Source organism: Orcinus orca, chromosome 20, assembly GCF_937001465.1.
Source record: "Orcinus orca chromosome 20, mOrcOrc1.1, whole genome shotgun sequence".
Lineage (NCBI taxonomy): Eukaryota > Metazoa > Chordata > Mammalia > Artiodactyla > Delphinidae > Orcinus > Orcinus orca.
The window spans coordinates 47,486,514-47,502,742 of record NC_064578.1 but is presented as its reverse complement, the minus strand read 5'-3'; the positions used below and the strand labels follow the sequence as shown (position 1 = coordinate 47,502,742).

Sequence of the window (16,229 nt, the reverse complement as noted above, 5' to 3'; positions counted from 1 at the left end):
CCAGTTTATGAGTTGCCCACCCGAAGTGTATGGGATTTGATTTTATCGCGATTGTACCCCTCCTACCATGTTATGTGGCTGCTTCTTTTTTGTGTTTTTGCGGTACGCGGGCCTCTCACTGTTGTGGCCTCTCCCGTTGCGGAGCACAGGCTCCGGACGCGCAGGCTCAGCGGCCATGGCTCACGGGCCCAGCCGCTCTGCGGCACGTGGAATCTCCCCGGACCAGAGCACGAACCCGTGTACCCTGCATCGGCAGGCGGACTCTCAACCACTGCGCCACCAGGGAAGCCCGTGGCTTCTTCTTTGTCTTTGGATGTAGGATATCTTTTTTGGTAGCTTCCAGCATTTTTTTATCAGTGGTTGTTCAGCAGTTAGTTGTGATTTTGGTGTTTCTGTAAGAAGGGGTGAGCTCATGTCCTTCTACTCTGCCATTTTGTCTCCTCCTCCTGATTTATCTTATTCTTGATAATATCATAATATCAGTCAGTTTAAGATTTGCCAATATACTTTTTATATGACATTTAATAACAGACTAGGGAGCAATCAAATTCTGTTTGTCACCAACACTGGTGTCATCTCCAAAGATCAATGACCGGTCCCCAACAGCCCCATCTCCCTCCACTTTGATAAGCAATGGCATTCTATCATTAAAGAATTAGGTTATACCTCTCTAGTTGTAAGAGAACTGTATTCTGCTTTTCTTTCTCTTCCTATTTCCCCACAAGTTGACACTGAGTAGAAATGGCTGAGGAGTGTGCTTATCCTGATCTTCATTTCATCTCTCTTATCTCTTTGCAACCCCTGCTTCAACCCTGGTTGATTCCACAGAGTGACTCTGGTTTAAGGAAGGTCATTCTTTTGCAACTTACTGGTTTTCTTCACTCTGCCCTTGAAATGATCACAGGGACACGGCTTCTTTGGCAGCCTGGGCACTGCCATGAGTTTTCTTTTAGGGGCTCTCAGGAACCAATCTGAAATAAGGGAGTTGCTGCTTAGAAGGGTTAATATGTTTGAGGGCTAGGACTTTACTTGCCATCTTCCTTGCCTCTCGATTCGTTTTCATACTGCAGTGGGTGTGGGAAAGGGTCAACCAAGCACAGTGAAGATATCCAGTTACATGAGCACCAGGGTCTCTAAGTTGTTTGCCTGACCTGTATGGGCAAGGATTTGGTGGCAGGTTTGGAGGAGGCATCAGGGTATCATTAGGGAGACTGAAAAATAAGGAATAAGACCTAGGTGTCTGCTTTTTAATGTCTGCTTTACCTCAACAAGCCTTGCCTCTCTGATTTCAGTCTACCTGTGAGTAAAATAAGGTTGAGAATGGCATCCAGGAAGGTCTTGGAAGGCAGACCTGGGTTGTTGGGGAAAAAAAGGGTAAGGGAGGGGGGCAGCCAGAGATTCAGCCAGCTCCCCTTTGGACCTTGGAGGAGTCCAGCTCTTGCCTAAGGCTCAGAAAGAAAATAAGTGTTGGTGCTGCATGTGATGGTCTTGTGGAGAGGGGAGAGGGTGAGGGCAGCTCAGATAACATCTGCTCTGGTCTCAGAGGGACTCAGTGGAGCAAGTTGGGATCTGATGGTGCATCACTGTTGTCAATACTGGATTACTGACCTTTGCACTCACATTCTTGGGCGCCTTCTCAGAACCACTTCCCAGAAGCCTGGCGTTGGTCCCTGTGGCCTCTGGTGACCCATGTCGGAAGGAAACAGATCATTTCGTCACTGGAAAGCAAAGGCGCCAAGAGAATTGGTACCCTGCCATTGTGGTAACTAGGTCAGTACAGCTCCATTGCTCTTCCTTTTTTACTCAGGGATCTAGGGAACTTCAAGAGAGGAGTATTTTATATGTATTTTATTTATTTATTTATTTAGGCCACGCTGCACGGCTTGTAGGATCTTTGTTCCTTGACCAGGGATTGAACCCAGGACCTTGGCAGTGAAAGTGCAGAGTCCTAACCACTGGACTGCCAGGGAATTCCCTGTTATATTTTTAAAATTATATAGTTTATTTATAATGCTGTGTTAATTTCTGGTGTATAGCAAAGTTATTCAGTTTTATACACACACACATATATTCTTTTTCATATTCTTTTCCATTATGATGTATTACAGGATATTGAATATAGGTCCCTGTGCTACAGTGTAGGACCTTTTTGTTTGTCTATTTTATTTTATTTTTTTAAGTTTATTTGTCTGCATCGGGTGTTGTGGCACGCGGGAGCTTAGTTGCGGCATGTGGGATCTTTCATTGTGGCACACAGGCTTCTCTAGTTGCGGTGTGCGGGCTCAGTAGTTGTGGCGTGTGGGCTTAGTTGCCCAGCGGCATGTGGAATCTTAGTTCCCAACCCACGTCCCTGCATTGGAAGGTGGATTCTTAACCACTGGACCACCAGGGAAGTCCTCTATTTTATATATAGTGGTTTGTATCTGCTAATCCCAAACTCCTAGTTTATCTTTCCCCTACCCCCTTTCCCCTTTGGTAGCCATAAGTTTGTTTTCTATGTCTGTGAGCCTGTTTCTGTTTCTTAAATAAGTTCACTTGCGTCATATTTTAGGTTCCACATATAAGTGATATCATATGGTATTTGTCTGACTTACTTCACTTAGTATGATCATCTCTGGGTCCATCTGTGTTGCTGCAAATGGCATTTCATTCTTTTCTATGGCTGAGTAATATTCCATTGTGTATATGTACCACCTCTTCTTTATCCATTCATCTGTCAATGGACATTTACGTTGCTTCCATGTCTTGGCTATTGGAAATAGTGCTGCTATGAACATTGGGGTGCATGTATCTTTTCAAATTATAGTTTTGTCCGGATATATGCCCAGGAGTGGGATTGCTAGATCATATGGCAACTCTATTTTTAGTTTTTTGAGGAACCTCCATACTGTTTTCCATAGTGGCTGCACCAATTTACATTCCCACCACCAGGGTGGGAGGGTTCCCTTTTCTCCACACCCAAGAGAGGAGTATTTTAAATGAATAATCCAGAATTGAAGTTTAAAATCTGGCTTAGAAAAAAGCTTACCTGGAAGTAGGTCGAGAAAGAATGGCTTCTGGATGGAAAAGAGCACAAACGGTAGGGGTTAATGAAGACCTTACATCCTCCCCCCATTAAAATCCTCAAGACTTAAGGAATGAGAGCAAGGAGTAGATTATTCTATTAACCAGTCAGGAACTTCACCTGACCTCCATGTTTGGTTGTATTTGAATCCATAATCCCAATTCAACTATAAAAGGATGGTATTTACCTTTGTTCCTCTGGAACAAATCCATTCTGTTTTGGCCTCCATTCAGGTCTGTCTTATCACCTGATGCTATCTTATTCGCATTTTGTGATACCTAAAATATTTTTATGACAATCAAGTATGATGTTTTATAGAGATTCTGGGACTAGAAATGGGCCCAGATGATGCTTCCTCTATACAGGAGCTGCTCATGTTTCCTGTCAGACTTAATTACGGTTTCACATGGTTCCCCATCACATTTGAATGCAGCTGTATCCTTGCACAATTACACTTAAAGTTTGTTGTTTGAAATGTGTTGTGGACTGAACTGTGTCTCCCTAAACTCATTGAAGCCCTAACCCTTAATAACTCAGAATGACTGTATTTGAGGATAGGGCCTTTAAAGAGATGATTAAGTTAAAATGAGGCCCTGATGGTTGGGCTCTAATCCAGTCTGACTGGAGTCCTTATAAGGAGAAGAGATTTGGGCGCACAAAGAGACACCAGGCATGTACATGCACAGAGGAATGACCAGGTGAGGAAATAGCAAGGAGATGGCCATCTGTAAGGCAAGGAGAGAGCCCTCAGAAGAAACCAAAGTTGCTGACACTTTATCTTGAACTTTCTAGCCTTCAGAATTGTGATAAAATAAGTTAAGTCTCCTAGCCTGTGGTATTTTGTTACGGCAGTCCTAGCAAACTGAAAATCTTTCTCCCTTACTAGACTCTGACCCAATGGCTCAGTAGTCATTCAGCTACAGGGCTCCTGACACATGGTAGACACGTGGTAAATGTTTGTTTGATAAGCAGATGGACAGGTTGTCCAGAGAGGGCCCTTAGAGCAGCATCTGGTTCAATCCAGCTCTATTTTCCAGACTCGTGCCCTTTCTGTCACACAGATGGAGGGTGTTGCATCATTTCCCTACCTGCTGGTTTCTAAATGTTCTCATGTGCTGTTTTGAGTGGTGTTAATTTCAACAAGCATGGCCCCTGCTGTCTAAACTTCTAATATTTTACTCTCGCCTGACCTCTACTTCTGGTTCCAGAGAAAAGCCACAGAATATTGGAGCCAGAAGGTATCTTGGAGATGAGGTATCTTGGAATGCCTACACTGATGAGTTTTTCTTCTTCATTTAAAAAAAATTGATCTTTATTGGAGTATAATTGCTTCACAATACTGTGTTAGTTTCTGTTGTGCAACAAAATGAATCAGCCATATGCATACATATATCCCCATGTCCCCTCCCTCTTGAGCCTCCCTCCCACTCTCCCTATCTCACCCTTCTAGGTTGTCGCAAATCACTGAGCTGATCTCCCTGTGCTATGCCGCTGCTTCCCACCAGCAGTCTTACATTCGGTAGTGTGTATATGTCGATGCTACTCTCACTTCGCCCCAGCTTCCCCCTCCCCACCCCATGTCCTAAGTCCATTCTCTATGTCTACATCTTTATTCCTGCCCTGCCACTAGGTTCATGAGTACCATTTTTTTTTTCAGATTCCATATATATTCATTTTAATGGGACATAACTATATTAGAGAAAATTTGTAAAGTCCAAAATCAACTTTACTCTTACCAAATGTTGGAATTTTAGTGTGAATACGATTTTTTAAATATAGTGGTAACCACAGTATGTGAACGAATTTCTTTCTGTTCACTTTATAAGCTTGTTCCCGTGTTGTCTTACAACATTTATAACAGACATTTTGAATGACTACATAACACTCCCAAGTATACATACTTCAGATTACTTTTTAAAAAATTATTTATTTATTTGGCTGCGCCAGGTTTTAGTTGCGGCACGTGGGATCTTCATTGCGGTGTGCGGTGTGCGGGCTCTTAGTTGCAACATGCAAGATCTAGTTCCCTGACCAGGGATCAAACCCGGGCCCCCTGCAGTGGGAGCTTAGAGTCTTAACTGCTGGGCCACCAGGGAAGTCCCCAGATTACTTAATTGTTCTCTCATTGTTGAGTATTTAGATTGTTTTATTTTTGGATATTGATAAATTTCTTTGTAACTGTTTTCTAAATGTTGGATTTCTGCCTCGGGGAAGACTTCCCAAGTGGAATTACTGGGTCAAAAGTTAAGAACAGTTTTATGTTTCTTGATATCTTTACCAAGTTGCTTTTAAAAGAGTTGTACTAATTAACTAAATCACTGTCCCTTTTATTTTCAGGTGAGGAAACTGAGACCCAGAGAGAGCAAATGAAATGCCCAAGTTCACAAAGGTAATGGTGACTCATCTGGAGCTAAAATCCAGGTCCAAGACTCCTACTCTGCTGTTCTTTCTGCAGCCCTACATGACCTAATGTCATGGTGTAACTGAAAACGAAGCCGTTACTATAGTATTATGTCCTCCAAACGTCAGGCATTTTTGGACCACCTTAATGATTTTTGCTATAGCTTATACACCTCTACTATTATTTATTTCATACTTTTTGCTTTAAATAAATTTAATTTACATAACATCTTCATTCTATGCAATATTTTTTGTGAGATTATCCATTTGATATATGCTTAGATTTTTTTCTAACATGCATTAAAATAAGCATGTAACTATTAAAGTAAAAACTAATTTATGTTCTACCTAAAATCAGTTTTGGAATATATTGATACAATGTAATAAGCATGGACTTTATATCCAGGCAGACCTGGGGTCAACTGCTTCCTCTGTCAGTTAACTCTGTAGCCTGGGAGAAGTCACTTAGCTTCTACGATCTTTGGTTCTCTGGTTTGTAAAGAGTGGATATTAGTATCCACCTTGCAGTGTTGTTAGGAATAAAGGAGCTACTGGGGGCCTGGTGCCCAAGGAGGTGTTCAGTATATGATGGTTATTATTGTGGTTATTATTGCAGACTTCTAGTTATTTCCCAAAGGGTGTGTCTATGCTGGAATGTTTGTCTTATTGCTTTCTGCTGATTTGCATGTGTAAAGAAGTAACTTCCACTTGTTAGTTTTTGCAGTAGATCTATTATTTTTTTGACTTTCCAGTTCTACTACATATTAGCTTTGTGACTTTGGACAAGTTGCTTAACTTTTCTGTGCCTCATTTACCTAATTTATAAAATGGGGCTAAAAAAAGTACATTGGTGTGTGTATGCATACATCTGTCCACCAGAGGGCCTAGATGCAATAGCCCTTGTAGCAATGGGCAATACCTTGTGCCCAAGGTTTGTGTATATCATTCTCCCCTGAAAGGAGCCGTGGCTCCAAGGAGAAATGGCTGACTTCAAGGATGGGGAATGAAAGTAGAAGATGAGCCTGGAACATCTAGTGGTGTCAGAAGGCCAGAAACTGCTAAAAAAAATCCCGATATGTCAAAATGATGCAGAAGCCAACTTGAAGAAGTTCTTAGTGGCCGGTTTTGGGACAATATGAACGACATTATAAATAAAGATAGTAATGGATTATAATCCACAAATATCCCTGAGAATTTACTTATAGAAATAAATAATTGAATACCTGAATAAATGAGAGAGAAGGAAGAGCTCTTTCTTTTTGTTTTTCCCCTTGGCTGCACCACACAGCTTGAGGGATCCTAGTTCCCCAACCAGGGATTGAGCCCTCGCCCTTGGCAGTGAAAGCACGGAGTTCTAACCACTGGACCACCAGGGAATTCCCCGGAAGAGCTCTTTCTTATAGTAGAATCCTAATTAATACATTTAGAAGGAATGTTGGAAATAGAAAATCACCATTTGGCTAAGACTATAGTAATACCTGTTGTAGGCGAGAATCATCAATGGATTTTAAAAATTAATAGGCAAAAGTATGACGAGAAGAAACAGGCTATTTGCATAGTTTCGAAGTATCTCTCCACAAGATACTTATTAACTACAATGAGAATATAGTACCTTTATGGACACCGCCTTAACTAGTGTTCAAACTTAACATCACCCATAAATGAGTATTGTTACCGTGGGCCTCTGATGTGCCGAGAAGGCAAACGTCACTTCTGTGGTGTTCTTGCCAAAAATGCGTAATCTGAATTTAGTCATGAGGAAACATCAGATAAGCCCAAGTTGAGGGATATTCTATAAAATAACTGACAATACTCTTCAAAAGTGTCAAAATCATGGAAGACAAGGAAGGCTGACAAAGTACTCTAGATTGGAGGAGACCAGGAGATCCTACATTCTTCAGTGTAGGATCCTGGATTGGATTCTGGATCAGAAAAAGAATACTAGTGGGATGAATTGGGAGATTGGGATTGACATATATACACTAATATGTGTAAAATAGATAACTAATAACCTGCTGTATAAAAAAAATAAAATAAAATTCAAAAAAAAGAATACTAATGGGATGATTAGCAAAATCTAAAAATTTGTACATTAGTTAATAGTACTGTATCATTGCTAATTTTCTGGTTTTGATAATCATATTATGGTTATGTATGATGTTATTGGAAAAAACTGCATGAAGGATATATTGGAACTCTGATTATTTTTACCATATTTTTGAAGTCTGAAGAATGAAAAGTTAAAAAAAAAAGACATTAGGGACTTCCCTGGTGGCACAGTGGTTAAGAATCCACCTGCCAATGCAGGGGACACGGGTTCAATCCCTGGTCTGGGAAGATCCCACATGCCGTGGAGCAACTAAGCCCATGTGCCACAACTACTGAGCCTGAGCTCTAGAGCCTGTGAGCCACAACTACGGAGCCTGCGTGCCACAACTACTGAAGCCCACGCGCCCTAGAGCCCGTGATCTGCAACAAGAGAAGTCACCACAATGAGAAGCCTGTGCACTGCAACGAAGAGTAGCCCCCACTCTCCACAACTAGAGAAAGCCCGTGCACAGCAAGAAAGACCCAACACAGCCAAAAGTAAGTAAATAAATTTATTTTAAAATATCGTATCAAAAACAAACAAACAAAACAAAAACCCTAGGGATAAACTTAACCAAGGAGGTGAGGTGAAAGATCTACATGCTGAAAACTATAAAACATTGATAAAGGACATTGAAGATGATTCAAAGCAATGGAAAAATATCCCATGCTCTTCGATTGGAAGAACTAATATTGTTAAAATGGCCATACTACCCAAAGAAATCTATAGATTTAATGTGATCCCTATCAAAACACCCATGACATTTTTCACAGAACTAGAACAAATAATCCTAAAATTTATATGGAACCACAGACGACCTGAATTGCCAAAGCTGTCCTGAGGAAGAAGAACAAAGCTGGAGGCATAACCCTCCCAGACTTCAAACAATACTACAAAGCTATGGTAATCAAAACAGTGTGGTATTGGCACAGAAACAGATACATAGATCAATGGAACAGAATAGAGAGCCCAGAAATAAACCCACACACCTATGGTCAATTAATCTACAACAAAGGAAGCAAGAATATACGATTGAGAACAGTCTCTTCAACAAGTGGTGTTGGGAAGTCTGGACAGTTACATGTAAATCAGTGAAATTAGACCACTCCCTGACACCATATACAAAAATAAACTCAAAGTGGCTTAAAGACCTAATATAAGACATGATGCCATAGAACTCCTAGAAGAGAACATAAGCAAAACATTCTCTTACATAAATTGTAGCAATATTTTCTTAGGTCAGTCTCCTAAGGCAAAAGAAATAAAAGCAAAAATAAACAAATGGGACCTAATCAAACTTAAAAGTTTTTGCAGAGCAAAGGAAACCATAAACAAACAAAAAGGCAATCTGTGGAATGGGAGAAAATATTTGCAAACAATGCGACTGCCAAGGGGTTAATATCCAAAATATACAAACAGCTCATACAACTCAATATCCAAAAAACAAACATTCCAATAAAAAAATGAGCAGAAGACCTAAATAGACATTGCTCCAAAGAAGACATACAGATGGCCAACAGGGACATGAAAACATGCACAACATTGCTAATTTTTAGAGAAATGCAAACCAAAACCACAATGAGGTATCACCTCACACCAGTTAGATTGGCCACCATCAAAAAGTCTACAAGTAATAAATGCTGGAGAGGGTGTGGAGAAAAGGGAACTGCGCCACCTGGAAGCTCAGTGAGCTTTCCCCAACTCATTGCCTTTTTGCCTTAGTAGCTACTTTACTCATCTGATTGACTGAACCCTTACTAAGTTCACATTATCAATCGTTGACTCGTTACAACAGTTGTACATGCTAAGTGGTATTTTATTCATTTTAAGAAGATAAAACTGAGGCTGAAAAATGTTAAGCATCTTGTCCAGGGTTTCAAAGTAAGTGATGGAGCCAGGATTTGGATCGCGGTTCCCCTCAATTCAAGTCTGAGTCTCAAGGTCCAGGTGAGTCTAAACGTGTCGCCATGTTTGAGAATTATTGGTAGAGAGCAGTGGCCCCACTGGGCAGTGGTTCCCCCTCCAGGGGACATTTGGCAATGTCTGGAGATATTTTTGGCTGTACTAACTGGGCGGGGCAGGGTGGTAGGGGAGAGGCTGCTCTTGGCTTCTAGCAGGTGGAGGCCACGTGGATGTTGTTAAACATCCTGTAACCTGTTGTTAAACAGGTTACAAAGCACAGAACAGCACCCCCTCCTCCCCCTAATGTCAGTGGGCATAATGTCAGTGGGCCTGCCATGAAACACGGGTGTCGAGTCTCCTAAGGGCAACATTTTGAGCTCAGAAACCTGAGGATTTATTCTTTCACTTTGCGAATATTTACTGAGCACCGTGCGGGATAGTGTGAGGGATGTGGAAACAATACACCAGATTGTGCCAGAGGGGAGGTTACAGTGTAGAAGGGCAGGGGTGGAGGTGGGAGAGGCACACCAACACCTCAACTTAAGGTAGAACATGAAAAGGTCAGAGAGTCGAGTTAGGATTAAGCTTGTTCACAGGTGGGAGGGCTCACATGTGGTCCTGGGACGAATCAAGGGAGGCTGTGGGAGGAGGGGGCTTGGGGTGGGTTTTGTGAGCGAAGCTGAGCTGGTGGGAAAGCACAGGAGCAGCTCGGGAGCAGCCCGAGGCCTAGCTAAGTGGAGCACAGAGCACTTAGTGCGAGGAGGGCTGGACTGGAAAGGCAGCTGTGGCTGCAGCTTGGAATCCAGGCTGAGGACTCTAGCCTTGGTGTCTGTCCTAGTGGTGGAAAAGCCTTCGCTTCCAGAATGGTGGTCTAGGCCCCAGGGCTGGGGGGCCCAGCAGCTTCCAGAGAGCTCTCTCTATAAGGGAGGGAACGTTGGAAATTGGGGTGGAGTAGGGAGAACTCCTGATTTTAGGACAGAGTTGATGCTCAGTATATAACAAAGCTATTTCACCTCAAAGTAGCCCTTGGGGAGATGTTCCCCTCGAGTGCAGACATAGGTCGGGATGAGGTCTCTTCTGCACAGCTGTTCTGCTAAGGGCTAGGCCACTTCAGCTGTAGTGAAAAGTGGAGCCGATTCGGAGCCCCTAACCCAGGGTCTGCTTCCCAAAGGTGAGCTGTCCAAACAGGGCTTGGTGTGCCTACAGTTTCAAACACGGGTACTACCTGGTGGTGTGATTTTTCTAGTTTATCACCATACCGTGAAACAGCATTAAAAATTGTTGGGGCACATCTGGTGCACTGTAGAGAATACAGTCGAGGATGACTTACTGTCTGTGGTTGTACAGTTGCCTTCAACACCCTCCCACCACTGCCTCCAAGCCTGGCCCTGGGGACATTCATTACTCTCTAGAACAGGGACTGGGGGGGCAGGTGAGGCAGCAAATCTTTGTTGGGCCATTATTTTTTTCTCCCCCGCCAGCTACAGTTGCAGACACTTCCATACACACAGGCTTCTTTAACTCTCACAACACTCTTTGGATTTATGTACAGTTCATTCCTTTTTGTAAGTGAAGAAACGGGCACTGAGACAGGCTAACTTGCCCCTAATCCCTGTAACCTAAAGGGGCTACATTTTACTGCATGTGTGGTCATGTTCTTTTCTGTTTTGCCATGTTTCTCGCCCCTCTTTATCTTTCATAGAAAAAAAGAAATTTTTTTTACCTGTATTTGAGCTGCTGCAGACCGTGGACACCAACATTAGTGGCAGCAACAGAAGGAGGGAAGAGATTAGAACTTTCATTTCAACTGTTGGTGCTGCTGTGCGTTGCTTGAAGAGTGTGTGGAAGGTTCCCAGTGAGAGGGTCCCGAGTTCTTGGAGTGGCTCAGGCCGTGCGTGGTACGTGGCTTGGGGGTCTGAGCCTTACTCCCAGGCCAGTGTTCCCACTAGAGGGTGAGAATGGCCAAGTGACGCTGGTCTCATTAGGTAACTGGACCATGTGACTTATGGGAATCTGGAAGGTAAGGGTGGCCAAAGAGAAGGAGTGAAGCATATTCTTAGGAACGTGGGAGGGCGACTGATAACTTGGCAGCAGTTCTCAGCCCCTCCCCTCCTCCCTCCCGCCTCCCTACCTGCCAGTGTGCTATGATTTCTTCCCCAAGTCTTTTTCCTTGTTTGAATTTCCTAATACATGTGAGTGACATTTTCTAGCTTAGTATCTGGCAGGAAAGAGAGTGCTAAGGGCTGGCAAAGAGAGACTCACACGGTGTGTTTCCCCTCTGTCCTCCCCACTCCCGTCCTTGGATCAGCAATAGCAGTGTTGTTTTTGGGAAGTTGCTGTGTCCCCACTGTTTACAATTTCCTCCAATTCCGTGGCCACGTAAGGAGGGAAGCAGAGAGGATCAAGGAGGAGAGGCTCTTCTCTCTTGCCCCGAACCCTGGCCTGGAGACCGGGTCAAAGCAGGCCTCCTTGTTGTTGGTCAGGCAGGTGGCTGTGGGCTCGTGGTTCCCGCCTAAAGGAGAGGGAACTGGGTTGGTGGAAGACCCTCAAGGCTTCATGTCCAAGAGGGTGTGAGAAACAGGAGCCACAGCGGGGAAGGTGTTTGCCCAGGCTCCTGGGGCTCTTGTTTCAGACCTTGTCTGGAAACAGCCCAAAGTGAAAGAGGGAGGTGATACTGAGGCTGGGACCTGGGACCCTTTGCTGCAGTGCTACAATGTTTGCACCTGGACACACCTCTCCTGGAGCAACAACATACAAAGAAACTGCATGGGACTAAAAATAACTGCATGCACTGGCAGTTGGGGCAAATTCTCGACAAAAGATAGAGGCCAAAAAACCCAACTACCACTTTTGAAGAGCCCAGAGCAAAAGCAGGGGGTCGGGAGCAAAAGCAAGGTACTGTGAATGCCCCCTGCACACAGTACCACCTCAGGAATGGAGAAACCACCTTAGCTACCCCTGCAGCCCGACCCCTGGACACACCCCTACCCTCACCTCACATAAGGAACAAGCTCACCCCCACTCAGGGAACAAATGAGCAAGGGAACCTGTTGTTTGTTCTCGCTCCCCTCTGCTGCAGCAGGGGCCCCAATAACACCTTGCCTGAATTTCTTGTCTGGCCTCTGATCAATTTCCATTGATTAAGGAGGCCAGGAACCCTGGTGGGTAACAACATTACTTGGGGCAAACATGAAGGGCACAGAGCATCAGCACTTACTAAACTTACCAGTGCGCGACTTGATGGGAAAGTAAAGCACCCCCTCAGGCTCCATGTGTGTGAAAAAAAAAATTTTTTTTTTTTCTGGTAATGGACTGCACTTTCACATGCTTTCTAACATAGCAGGCCTAGTTAAAGGGTTACAAAAATATCATTCAATTCAACAAACATTTACAGAGTACCCACAAAGTGCCACACCCCACATAAGTTCAGGAACGTAAAAATGAACGATTAACAGCCCGCGTCTCAAAAATCCCCACCCAATTAGCTGCATGCTCCTCCTCGGCCCTGCCCTCCTGTCTGCCATCCACCAGCACAAATCCTACCCCAGCCTCCAGACCCAGCCCAAGTCCCACTGAACCCAGAGTCCGCTGAGCTTACTCATAGCCCATGGTGAACTGCTGCCACTTCTGAAACTTGGTAGCACGATATCTCTAGGTTTTATGGAGTGTGTGTCATCTCCCTGGCTAAACTTGAGCTTCCTGAGGACAGAAACCATTGTTAGAATTTTCCAGGGAGAAGCCACATCAGTGGTTTACATCAGACCAAGCTCAGACCGAGCCTCCAACTCGAGGACAATCTCCACTGCCTAGCACAGTGCCTGCCGCCTGCAGATGCTTTATAAACTTTGTAGTAGCAAAGTCTACAATCAACCCTCCAACATGTCCATAGGCAGAAATAATCTGAAATTGAGAGGGTAAGAATGAGCAAACAAAAACCATGCCTGGCCTCTTCCCTCCTCTTGGCTGGAACAAAAGTCACACCATCTTTACTCACTCCTGCCTGGAGGAGCCAGGGAGGACTTCCTGTTAACCTTCCCCTCAGCCCCATAAATATCACCCAGCACTTAAGCCCAGCCTCCCGCCGTCTTCGAGCCCATTTCCTGAAGCCTCTGGAATGAGTCATATTTAATAAGTGCTGACGTTTGGGGCAAGAAGAGCCAACCCTCCCAGCTCCTTAACTGGTGAGAAAGGTAAGATGAAGTGCATTTACAGATTTTTGCCACAGGGTGGCAGCACCGCCTAAGTGCTGGTATTTCCCAAGACTACCCAGACGTGGTCAAGTCGGAGATGAAGTTAGGATCAGGAAAAGGGCGCAAGGGAAGTGACTAGGTGAACTTTTTTTTTTCTGCGAAGTGAGAGAGTTGAGATGAGTCTCAAACCATTGCATTTTAGAACTGGAAGACACTTTAGAGAAGCGTCTCAAACTTTCACGTGCTTATAGACCGATCACCAGAGAATCTTGTTCAAATACAGATTTGCTTCTTCTGGTGGAGCCTGAGATTCTGCATTTCTCATAAGCTTTCGGATGATGCCGTTGCTGCTGGTTATTGGACCCCACTCTGAATAGCAAAGCCTTAGAGGTCATGTAGATTAATTCTCCTTTCCCCCGATTTATGGATGAAGAGAGGCTGCAGTCCAGAGAGAGCAGGTGCCTTGCCTGACGTAGCCATGACTTCAGCACTTAGCTTTCTACATCTCAACCCAAGCTTCTCACTCTTAATCCACTATATCGTGTGGCCCCCTTTCCTGTTGTGGTGGCATCTCTGTAGCTTAGGAACCAGAACTCGCGCTTTTACCACCGTTTGGTTTAATCTTTGCTCGAGGCATCACTTTGGTTACTCCCTTATTCAAAACCTTCAGTGGCTCTTCTTCTACCACAAAATAAAGTTCAGATGTCTCAGTCTCATTTTCATGGCTGTACAACATGTGGTCCCACTCTTGCAAGCTTACTTAAATCCATGGTTCCTTAACCCTGTGTTTCCTCTGTAGCTTTCCCTGCTCCTTCCTGTTCCCTAAACATACTGTGTTCAGTCCTCTCTCAGTGGTAGTGGTACTGGCAGGGGCTTGGAGTTAGATATACCTACTTTCTAATTCCAGATCCATCGATGACCTTGGCAAGTTACTTCACCTTTCTGAGGGCCAGCACCCTCCTCTGAAATAACCCCATACAGTGACTAAGTGGAGTAAATAAAGTAACATATGCAAACCTACTCTCATTTCTGAAATCCTTTCCAAAACTTGCATCTACAGTGGTGCCTGACACTTGGTTCTCTGTGTTTGTGTTTCTCTTTGTCTATTTCCCTGAGACTTAACCAGTCAAAGATCTAACCTGAATCCTGCCTCTTTCGTGAAACCTTCCCCAGCCATTCCTCACCTAGTTGAGCCCATGCTTCTATAAGTTATTTCATCTGTCTATTAGCATTTTATTATTTGCCAGCCCTTTCAGTGAGACCCCATAGCGAGGCTTCAGGGATAACTGGCTGTGTAAGAATTGAGGGATAATGAATGAACTCTTGTTTTAGTATTCGCTGAGCTTTAGAGTATTCCCTGCCTTTCCTTTTGTCACGTATTGCCTAGCAGCAGCTCCTCCTGTGCTAGCAGCACCAGGTCCTGGTAGTCTGGGAATTCTTTAGGGCCAGTTCTTGTCAGGCTCCTTCCAGCCTCTACATTTTGGGTAGGTTGGTGTTTCCCTTTGTATGTTATTGAATGGCCCCTCCAAGGAAGGGGTTGATGATATCTCTTTCTGGAACCCCCCAGAAAAAAGCGATAAGGAAGTAGAGCCCAGTATCATTGCTTCAACAGCCTGGTGACAGGAGATGTGTACACTTTCCTATTTCATGAAATTTTTAACGAAGTCCCTCCTCTCTTATTTCAGAAGAAATTAAGGACAAAAGACCAGGTGGGGAGGGCAAGGTCGTTTAAGGGGGGTCACGTACCTCTGACCTAGATCCTGTGAATTATTCATTCAACTGTACCCGGAAGTGTTCATCTTTGCATGTGTGGTCATATATTTACATCACAGGATCCATAATTCCCTCCCTCAGTGGAGCTCACATCAGGCTCATGACAGTACAATTATATGGTGTGTGCTTTCACTGCAGCAAAGGTTTCTCTGAGGTCTGGAGAGAAAATAGACCAGGAGAGCTGGACACTTTACCTAAGCATCCTGCCTTCTCTTTTACGGGACAGCAGTCTACTCACCTATCACTTTCTCAATCAGGCGATTTTTGGCCTTTACTTCCCCCTACCATGGGTTCATGCCAAAGTCCAGTTATTATTTGTGCCTGGAACCAGCTGTTCTTTTAAAAAGAGAGGCCCCAGGAATGGCTTCCTTGCTGATTTCCAGAATTCTAAATCTTCTTGTGTCAGCTGGTGGTTTCCAACCCTGGATGCTAATTAGCGTCACCTGCAGGACACCGAAACCTAGCAACGCCTGTGCCTTATCCTCAGAGAGGCTTTTTTGATTGGTCTGTGGTGTGGCCCAGGCACTGGTGCTTTTAAGAAGCTTCCAAGCAAAACAGTAGTGATTTCAGAGTGGAGGAAGCAGGAAGGGGAGGGTATTACAGGAAGAAGGAAAAGAATTTGAATAAATGCAGACGGGGGAATGTAAAATGTGGGTTCCGATCTTACTACATAGACCAAGGGAGCAGACAGGGTCATGCTTTGGGGACTTTTGAATGGCAGCTTAAATATTTGAACTTCATCTTCACAGATGATAGGAGTCACTAAAAAGTTTTGAGCCACATTAGCCAAGTGTTCAAAGGTAACATCACC

The 16,229-nt window shown here is 44.1% G+C and overlaps 1 long non-coding RNA gene across 3 annotated transcripts in view; it reads left to right on the top strand.

Annotated features, from left to right (window-relative positions):
• The first annotated feature begins 1,333 nt into the window (after window positions 1-1,333).
• LOC125962752 (uncharacterized) overlaps window positions 1,334-16,229 on the top strand; it is a 48,477-nt gene continuing 33,581 nt past the window's right edge. For 2 of the 3 annotated variants that reach the window (XR_007474454.1, XR_007474452.1), the window contains exons 1-2: window positions 1,334-1,770; window positions 5,402-5,453. This is a non-coding gene — a long non-coding RNA (uncharacterized LOC125962752). Of the gene's footprint in view, window positions 1,771-5,401; window positions 5,454-6,216; window positions 9,747-16,229 lie in introns of those variants that run through there. The other variant, XR_007474453.1, reaches the window with a different exon arrangement.